Source organism: Paramisgurnus dabryanus, chromosome 1 (genome assembly GCF_030506205.2).
Source record: "Paramisgurnus dabryanus chromosome 1, PD_genome_1.1, whole genome shotgun sequence".
Classification (NCBI taxonomy): domain Eukaryota; kingdom Metazoa; phylum Chordata; class Actinopteri; order Cypriniformes; family Cobitidae; genus Paramisgurnus; species Paramisgurnus dabryanus.
The window spans coordinates 4,744,459-4,754,004 of NC_133337.1; the positions used below are offsets into that span (position 1 = coordinate 4,744,459).

At 39.0% G+C, this 9,546-nt stretch overlaps 1 long non-coding RNA gene across 1 annotated transcript; it reads left to right on the forward strand.

Moving 5' to 3' along the window:
* The first annotated feature begins 4,310 nt into the window (after window positions 1-4,310).
* On the forward strand, window positions 4,311-7,540 carry LOC135729939 (uncharacterized). The gene is made up of 2 exons (XR_010525814.2): window positions 4,311-4,488; window positions 5,909-7,540. It is a non-coding gene; the product is annotated as an uncharacterized lncRNA (long non-coding RNA).
* The last annotated feature ends 2,006 nt before the right edge of the window (window positions 7,541-9,546 follow it).

Below are 9,546 nucleotides of genomic sequence, written 5' to 3' on the forward strand. Positions count from 1 at the left end.
TACCACCCTCTTCAAATAATGTAACCCACATGTTTTTACAAAATCCTCGCTCGTACCTATGACCCGTCAAAGTTTTTGCAATGTTAAGTCTATGGGATTTTCCCCGATTGACTTTTCATTGGGGCACTTTTGGGCACCTCTTACACTCCAGGGGTACATCTTACACCCCAATGTGATGTATGTTCTTACAGAGTCTACCACCCTCTTCAAATGTTGTAACCCACATGTTTCTACAAAATTCTCGAGCGGAGCTATGACTCGTCAAAGTTGGGCGCAATGTTAAGTCAATGGGATTTTTGGGGTGGTTTTTCGCCCCCCTTTCGGAAATCCTGCACCCGATCGCTTATAAAAGTCATAGCACACCTCTCCTCAATAAGCCGGTCGATTTGAGCCCTATTTCATGGGTCTACGACAAACCGTGTGGGACGAGTTACGCGCCGAAAAAAGTGTCCAGAAAAAGAAGAATAATAATAATTATAACTAGATAGGTACATTTCCTGAAGAAAATGTGAAGTGGTGCTTGCCGTGGCAAATTTCGGGAAACAATATATGATTATACTCTAAGCCACGAGTCAAACGGTCCAACCCCCGTGTCTCTACGATGTTCTGATGCGGAGATATAAGGCTTTGTTTACTCTGTTGCTAGGGTACTGTATTTGGTTGCTAGCGAAAAAATTGGCATCCCATAATGATTACACTCTGATTCACGAGTCAAACGGTCCAACCCCTGTGTCTCTACGATGTTCTGATGCGGAGATATAAGGGTTTGTTTACTCTGTTGCTAGGGTACTGTATTTGGTTGCTAGGGAAAAAATTGGCATCCCATAATGAATACACTCTGAGTCACGAGTCAAACGGTCCAACCCCCGTGTCTCTACGATGTTCTGATGCGGAGATATAAGGCTTTGTTTACTCTGTTGCTAGGGTACTGTATTTGGTTGCTAGGGAAAAAATTGGCATCCCATATAATGATTACACTCCGAGTCACGAGTCAAACGGTCCAACCCCCGTGTCTCTACGATGTTCTGATGCGGAGATATAAGGGTTTGTTTACTCTGTTGCTAGGGTACTGTATTTGGTTGCTAGGGAAAAAATTGGCATCCCATAATGATTACACTCTGAGTCACGAGTCAAACGGTCCAACCCCTGTGTCTCTACGATGTTCTGATGCGGAGATATAAGGCTTTGTTTACTCTGTTGCTAGGGTACTGTATTTGGTTGCTAGGGAAAAAATTGGCATCCCATATTGATTACACTCTGAGTCACGAGTCAAACGGTCCAACCCCCGTGTCTCTACGATGTTCTGATGCGGAGATATAAGGGTTTGTTTACTCTGTTGCTAGGGTACTGTATTTGGTTGCTAGGGAAAAAATTGGCATCCCATAATGAATACACTCTGAGTCACGAGTCAAACGGTCCAACCACCGTGTCTCTACGATGTTCTGATGCGGAGATATAAGGCTTTGTTTACTCTGTTGCTAGGGTACTGTATTTGGTTGCTAGGGAAAAAATTGGCATCCCATAATGAATACACTCTGAGTCACGAGTCAAACGGTCCAACCACCGTGTCTCTACGATGTTCTGATGCGGAGATATAAGGCTTTGTTTACTCTGTTGCTAGGGTACTGTATTTGGTTGCTAGGGAAAAAATTGGCATCCCATAATGATTACACTCTGAGTCACGAGTCAAACGGTCCAACCCCCGTGTCTCTACGATGTTCTGATGCGGAGATATAAGGGTTTGTTTACTCTGTTGCTAGGGTACTGTATTTGGTTGCTAGGGAAAAAATTGGCATCCCATAATGATTACACTCTGAGTCACGAGTCAAACGGTCCAACCCCCGTGTCTCTACGATGTTCTGATGCGGAGATATAACTGTTTGAATTTTATGTTGCTAGGGTGCTCAAAAGTGGTTGCTAGGGGCGTGGCTTAAAAGCTTTGGGAATATCCTGATAGACTGATTGGATGTCTGAGTAAAATGAGCCCACCCCCTTGTCTTTACGACATTGTAAAGCAAAGATATCCCATCTGGAACTTTTTTATTCCCTTATATGGGCATGTTTCCTGCCCCATTATAAGTCAATGGGAAAATTCGGGTGCCTCTTACACCCCAGGGGTACAACTTACACCCCATTGTGATCCATGTTCTTACAGAGTCTACCACCCTCTTCAAATAATGTAACCCACATGTTTTTACAAAATCCTCGCCTGTACCTATGACCCGTCAAAGTTTTTGCAATGTTAAGTCTATGGGATTTTCCCCCATTGACTTTTCATTGTGGCACTTTTGGGCGCCTCTTACACCCCAGGGGTACAACTTACACCCCAATGTGATGTATGTTCTTACAGAGTCTACCACCCTCTTCAAATGTTGTAACTCACATGTTTCTACAAAATCCTCGAGCGGAGCTATGACTCGTCAAAGTTGGGCGCAATGTTAAGTCAATGGGATTTTTCGGGTGGTTTTTCGCCCCCCTTTCGGAAATCCTGCACCCGATCGCTTATAAAAGTCATAGCACACCTCTCCTCAATAAGCCGGTCAATTTGAGCCCTCTTTCATGGGTCTACGACAAACCGTGCGGGACGAGTTAGGTGCCGAAAAAACGTGCAGATGTAAGAATAAAATATAATAATATCCCTGAGGAATAGTAATAGTGATGCTTTGCATAAATGCAAGCACCACTAATAAGTATGCAAGATAATAATAGTGATGCCTTGCATAAATGCAAGCACCACTAACTAGATAGGTACATTTCCTGAAGAAAATGTGAAGTGGTGCTTGCCGTGGCAAATTTCGGGGAACAATATATGATTATACTCTAAGTCACGAGTCAAACGGTCCAACCCCCGTGTCTCTACGATGTTCTGATGCGGAGATATAAGGCTTTGTTTACTCTGTTGCTAGGGTACTGTATTTGGTTGCTAGGGGAAAAAATGGCATCCCATAATGATTACACTCCGAGTCACGAGTCAAACGGTCCAACCCCTGTGTCTCTACGATGTTCTGATGCGGAGATATAAGGCTTTGTTTACTCTGTTGCTAGGGTACTGTATTTGGTTGCTAGGGGAAAAAATGGCATCCCATAATGATTACACTCCGAGTCACGAGTCAAACGGTCCAACCCCTGTGTCTCTACGATGTTCTGATGCGGAGATATAAGGCTTTGTTTACTCTGTTGCTAGGGTACTGTATTTGGTTGCTAGGGAAAAAAATGGCATCCCATAATGATTACACTCCGAGTCACGAGTCAAACGGTCCAACCCCCGTGTCTCTACGATGTTCTGATGCGGAGATATAAGGCTTTGTTTACTCTGTTGCTAGGGTACTGTATTTGGTTGCTAGGGGAAAAAATGGCATCCCATAATGATTACACTCCGAGTCACGAGTCAAACGGTCCAACCCCTGTGTCTCTACGATGTTCTGATGCGGAGATATAAGGCTTTGTTTACTCTGTTGCTAGGGTACTGTATTTGGTTGCTAGGGGAAAAATGGCATCCCATAATGATTACACTCCGAGTCACGAGTCAAACGGTCCAACCCCTGTGTCTCTACGATGTTCTGATGCGGAGATATAAGGCTTTGTTTACTCTGTTGCTAGGGTACTGTATTTGGTTGCTAGGGAAAAAATGGCATCCCATAATGATTACACTCTGAGTCACTAGTCAAACGGTCCAACCCCCGTGTCTCTACGATGTTCTGGTGCGGAGATATAAGGCTTTGTTTACTCTGTTGCTAGGGTACTGTATTTGGTTGCTAGGGAAAAAATTGGCATCCCATAATGATTACACTCCGAGTCACGAGTCAAACGGTCCAACCCCCGTGTCTCTACGATGTTCTGATGCGGAGATATAAGGCTTTGTTTACTCTGTTGCTAGGGTACTGTATTTGATTGCTAGGGAAAAAAATGGCATCCCATAATGATTACACTCCGAGTCACGAGTCAAACGGTCCAACCCCCATGTCTCTACGATGTTCTGATGCGGAGATATAAGGCTTTGTTTACTCTGTTGCTAGGGTACTGTATTTGGTTGCTAGGGGAAAAAATGGCATCCCATAATGATTACACTCCGAGTCACGAGTCAAACGGTCCAACCCCTGTGTCTCTACGATGTTCTGATGCGGAGATATAAGGCTTTGTTTACTCTGTTGCTAGCAGTGCCGGTCTTTCCTACACTGAAAAAAATGATTATGGCCCCAATTAAATGAAGCATAATTCAATTTAGCTAGTTTTAATTATTTTATTTAAGTTTTTGATTTTAATTAGTATATATTAATAGGTTTTAAGCGAATTATATTTGCTTTAAATCCAAGTCATTATAATTTATTAAATTCAGTTTAAAAAAATAGTTTGGTTCTTTGCGCATGCGCACAAATGCACATTTTCCCTGGTGCTAAAAGGAGTTTCCAGTCAGGTTCACGGTGACGGTGGGAAAGGAAGACGGGATATTTCAGCCCCGGAGTTTTGCTCAGTCGGTCTATTTGCACAGTAAGTAATATTTCATGTAATACAGCACCTTTTTTTACCGTGAATATTTTTATATACTTAAAATACGCCGTTTATAAGAGCTCCTCCAGGCAGAGTGCTGGAGGCAATCCCAGCCGTGACGATATAAGTTAACCAAATACCACACGACTCCGAGAGCGAAATTGCTTTTATACAACAGTTCGACGGCACACGTTTGAAAAACGAAAACTAGAAAACAACAACAGAGTTATTTTAAAAGCCACTTTGTTTGGGAACTACTTTCTTCCGCCACGGATATCACTCAGCTGTTTTGAATCTCATAACAAGCCGTTTCTTAATATTAGCGTTTCTTTGTCACAAGATGTAGTTTTAAGATTAGTTCAGTCGAGAATATATATGTATAATATTCAAATATTCAGTCGATAAGTTAAGAGAGCGCCTGTTTGAACGTTTGCTTAAGGAAGCTACGGTACGTGAGAACCAGAGAGCGGACGTCAGTGTTTACTCGCCCCACTGACCACCGCCCTCTCTGGGCTACATCTCTGACAGGAATTCCCTGGCTCTGATGTTGGTTTTGTCTGTTATTAACTCGCTTAATATGAGACTTTGTGCTTGCCAGTACTATATAAAAGTTTTTTAAAAGTGTCAGAGAGATGTATGCTGCTTATAAAAATATCAGTGGCGATATCTCATAACGTGTTTTAATATTCACGTCACGATAAAGTCGTTATCAATTGTCCAAATTTAAAAGCTGCAGTGCTTACCTGCAGTTCCACTATGTTTTCGCTTTCTCGGAGTTGCTTACACACACACACACACACACACACACACACACACACACACACACACACACACACACACACACACACACACACACACACACACAGATATATATATATATATATATATATATATATATATATATATATATATATATATATAATATACGCACACACACACAAAGTGCCCTTCATAAATATTGGGATATGTTATTATATATGTAAAAATGTATTTCAGGGCCAAATATAATGGGACAGTTCGCTTAAAAGTTGTTTTATGGACGTGAATTGTGAACATGATGTGTGTTTACAGCCACAGCGTCCAAATGCCAAACTTCAACTTTAGATCACAACATGCTTCATATATGAGGAAATTATTTAACAAATACAAAATGCATGTCCATTACAGCTCAACTGTCCCATTACGTTTGGCCCATTTAAACGACTGTAATTCCTAAATCCTAAAGACAAATTGTAATTTGTGAATACCCTCTAAATACAGCTCAAAGTGTGCACTCTGTCCCAGTATTAATGGAGGGCACTGTATAATATATGGGCAACAGGGGTGTCATAGTTTTTGTAATTACCCTTGCCTGTAGACTTGTCAAAGTGTTATGAATCAGAACAATCTCTAATAACAGCTTATTTTTATTTAAATGTAGGACAGTCAACAAGATGACTTATTGAAAGACCTGGAAAACATCACCATGGACATATGTGTAATCAAAAAGAAAGAAGGTTTTCTTGGCGACTATGACGATATTGGAGTCGTTGTTGGAGTGATGATTCTTGAGCAGCTCAAATCTGTGGCACAAGCCTGCATTGATGCTGGGTACAATCTATGTGCTTAATTTGGCGTACCCCAAAGAACTAAAATACTACTTTTTTGAAATTTTTTAGAAATTCATTATGCAGATGGATTCTAAAGCTCTCCCCAAAAATTCAAGGACTTTTTTTTTTTTTTTTTTTTTTCCTTTATTTATTTGAAAGGGACAATGCACATCAATCAACATTTTTTGTTTGCACTCAAAATGTAAATGCGCCAGAGTTAGCTAAAGAGCTATTTTTCATCTGCAGTCCCTTGGCAGGTCAACACAGTACAAAAATACATAAAAACCACAAAACAAAATAAACACTAAGTAGATAAATAATAAATACAATACAAAAATACAAAAATGGGCAGTACCTAAAATCAGATTAACTATCAATGATTGCATTTTTGAGAGTTTTTAATCCATTTCTTAAGTTTAAATTTAAACGATAAATAGCTGGTGCTCTTTCTAAGTTCAGTAGGGAGACAATTCCAATAACTCGAGGCCCGTACCGAGAAGACTGCCTGGCCAAACTTACTTCGCCTGTACTGTATAACACAGTCTCCCCTGGTAGCTGCCCTATTTGCCCTCCCATTGTTGTCCTTCAGTTTTACAAATTCACCCAGCGGTGGAGGTGCAAGCCCATGTGTAATTTTAAAAACTAGACAGGCATCTGAATAATTTAAAAAATTGTTAAACTGAAAAACGTTTTAAAGGTGCAGTGCGTAATTTTTATCGTCATCTAGTGGTGAGGTTGCGAGTTGCAACCAACGGCTTAGTCCACGGCTCACTTCTCGTTTTTGAAACACATAGAGAAGGACAAACATGTCATCGTTGGAGACAACTTAGCAAAAAATTGTCCTTTAAGGGCTTCTGTAAAAAAAATGGCAGCACAAAATGGCGACTTCCATGTAAGGGGACCCTCGGTGTATGTAGATGAAAAGGTCTTGTTCTAAGGCAATAAACACATAACGGTTCATTATGAAAGGTGTTTATACACCCGTGATAATATAGTTTTGTATGTTATTTTGCATTTCTGTCAAAAGATCCTCTTAAAAATTTCACACTGCACCTTTAATACTGAAATGTTGTAGCAGACATGTATGTGCATGCTCAGCATGAAATGTTAGTCCAGATGTCACAGTCTACTCTGTTTATCATTTAAGACCTGGGAATCCGTAGTTTTAAACATTTTAATAATGCTTTTAATGATTCATAACTGTTGTCTGTAAAAATGTAACACTTTTTTTAAAAATAATTATTGTGCAATGTGTGAAGTCAGCACTACTGTTTTTGACTTTTGTGCTGTTTTATTGATTCACAAACATTGTGGCCTCTTTCCATCTGTGTTTTTTTATTTTATATTTTGTGAATGTGCAGTGAGCACTTGTTTTAAACACTTGTACACACAAAGAAATTGTTATTGAACATGCACTACATTTGCTGAATAACATTAAACTTACCACTTGGTGTATTTGCAAAGCCATTTAAGGGTCATTTTTATATATTGTTTTTAAGGTTAGTGATTGCAAACAATTTCCTTAAAAATGTTGAAAGTTAGTCAATGAAATGTGTTTATTTAAATGTAGCTAAAATAAATTGATTGCAACCACTTACCTTAAAAAAAATTATTAAATTCAATTAATAATTTTTCATCAGTCATAAATAAATAATATATGAGAATGTAGCACAATTAAATATGGCAGAAATTACTAAGCTTTTTTATACTAGGGTTACTAAATAAAATTGATTAAGTTCAACACATTTTTTTTGTTTAAATGTAGCTTAAATAAATTGATTGCAACCGCTTACCTTAAAAAAATTGATTAAATTGAATGAATAATTTTTTTCAGTGTATACGCAAAGTAGGCAATTTGCATAGGGCCCCGCACCACTAGAGGGCCCCCTTGATCTCAGAATTATTTAAAACCATTATATCAAAGAAAAATTATTATTATGTTTAATGAAAACAAGACGCTATAATTTAAATAATTTGCAAACTTCCGAATTTGTGCGGGTTTTTAAAAATACTTAATGATTTCTTAAATCACTGATATGTACTCGGACAACATGCAGGCAGTTTCTCAATCCGAAGGCTGCAGCCTTCAGAGGTCACATTTGTAGGCTGCATATGCGTCATAAAAACGTATTTTAGAATATTAACAATTATAATGTTGACTATTATTCTTAGTTAATGGTTAATTGTTATATTATGCTTATGACTTGCAAATGAAATGCTTATTTAACTTAAATAAATCAGGCTTGATGACGTATGCAGCGCGCATATGCGACATGATCCGGAGGTTGCAGCCTTCAAATTTAGAAACGGCCGCGTGCATGACGCAGAAGAGTGATTTGGTAACAATGCGCATATTATATGCCCACCATTGATTTAAAACAAAGACAAAGCTATCCGTCTGGAGCAGAATAAAGGGAAAAAAACGTGAAGCAAGGGAACAAGATAAAGGATTTGCGCGAGCAGATTAAGTCAATGTAAAGACACGCGTCTTAGCATGGGGCGATTCAAATGACGCGAATTGGGTGACACAATTGCCGCGAAAACACGCGCTTTTTCCTTTGAACTTCAAGAACGCGCTCTCGTGCAGGATAATTTGACGAGAGAGAGAGAGAGAGAGAGAGAGAGAGAGAGAGAGAGAGAGAGAGAGAGAGAGAGAGAGAGAGAGAGAGAGGTAAGAATGGTGCCCACGTCGAGAAAACTTAATAGAAGACTTGAAATTTGTAAAGGATTAAAGTATATGTCACTCGTTTAATTACAGTATGTTAACTGGATAACACTGGATATAACTCATTGTATAGATAATAAAATAATGTATTTTGATTACACAAATCAAACCTAACTATAGTGATTGTAGCTGCTGACCAGCATAGGGAATCTCTATGGCTAATTTCTAAGACATGTTCCTGATACAGTACTGTGTGTTGTACCTTATCTTGTTAATTGAGTCTTTTTGGGCATCTTATGCCTAGAATTATTCAAGGAGATTGATTCTTTTAACTTCCTTTAAAGTTTGATCAGTTGTGCATAATGACATGTGCAACAAATGGATATAGGGTGTCAAACTCATAGATTTGCAATATTTAAAATCAGACACTATTTTTAAAATATTTGGGGTCAACCTCTGTGACAGCTTTAAAGGGACACTTCACCCATTTGCATTAAGCTTTGTATAGTTAGAACTCCAGTCATGTTTTTGAATGGTCATGCATCATTTTCTCAGTTGCCGCTGAGACTGGAGAAATACAGATTTCAGTGTTGCACTTCCTTCTTTCAATGATGTAAAAATCATCATTTTGCATCATTGAAAGAAGGAAGTGCAATGTCTTTGTTGAGGGAATGAGACTACAAACACCCCTTTTCTCTGTCAAATAGGCACCAAATTCTAAATGTATGTTACATTTCGACTACAAATATAACACTTTCAATAAAGATTAATGTTTCTACGGGTGAAATGCTCTTTTAAAGCTGA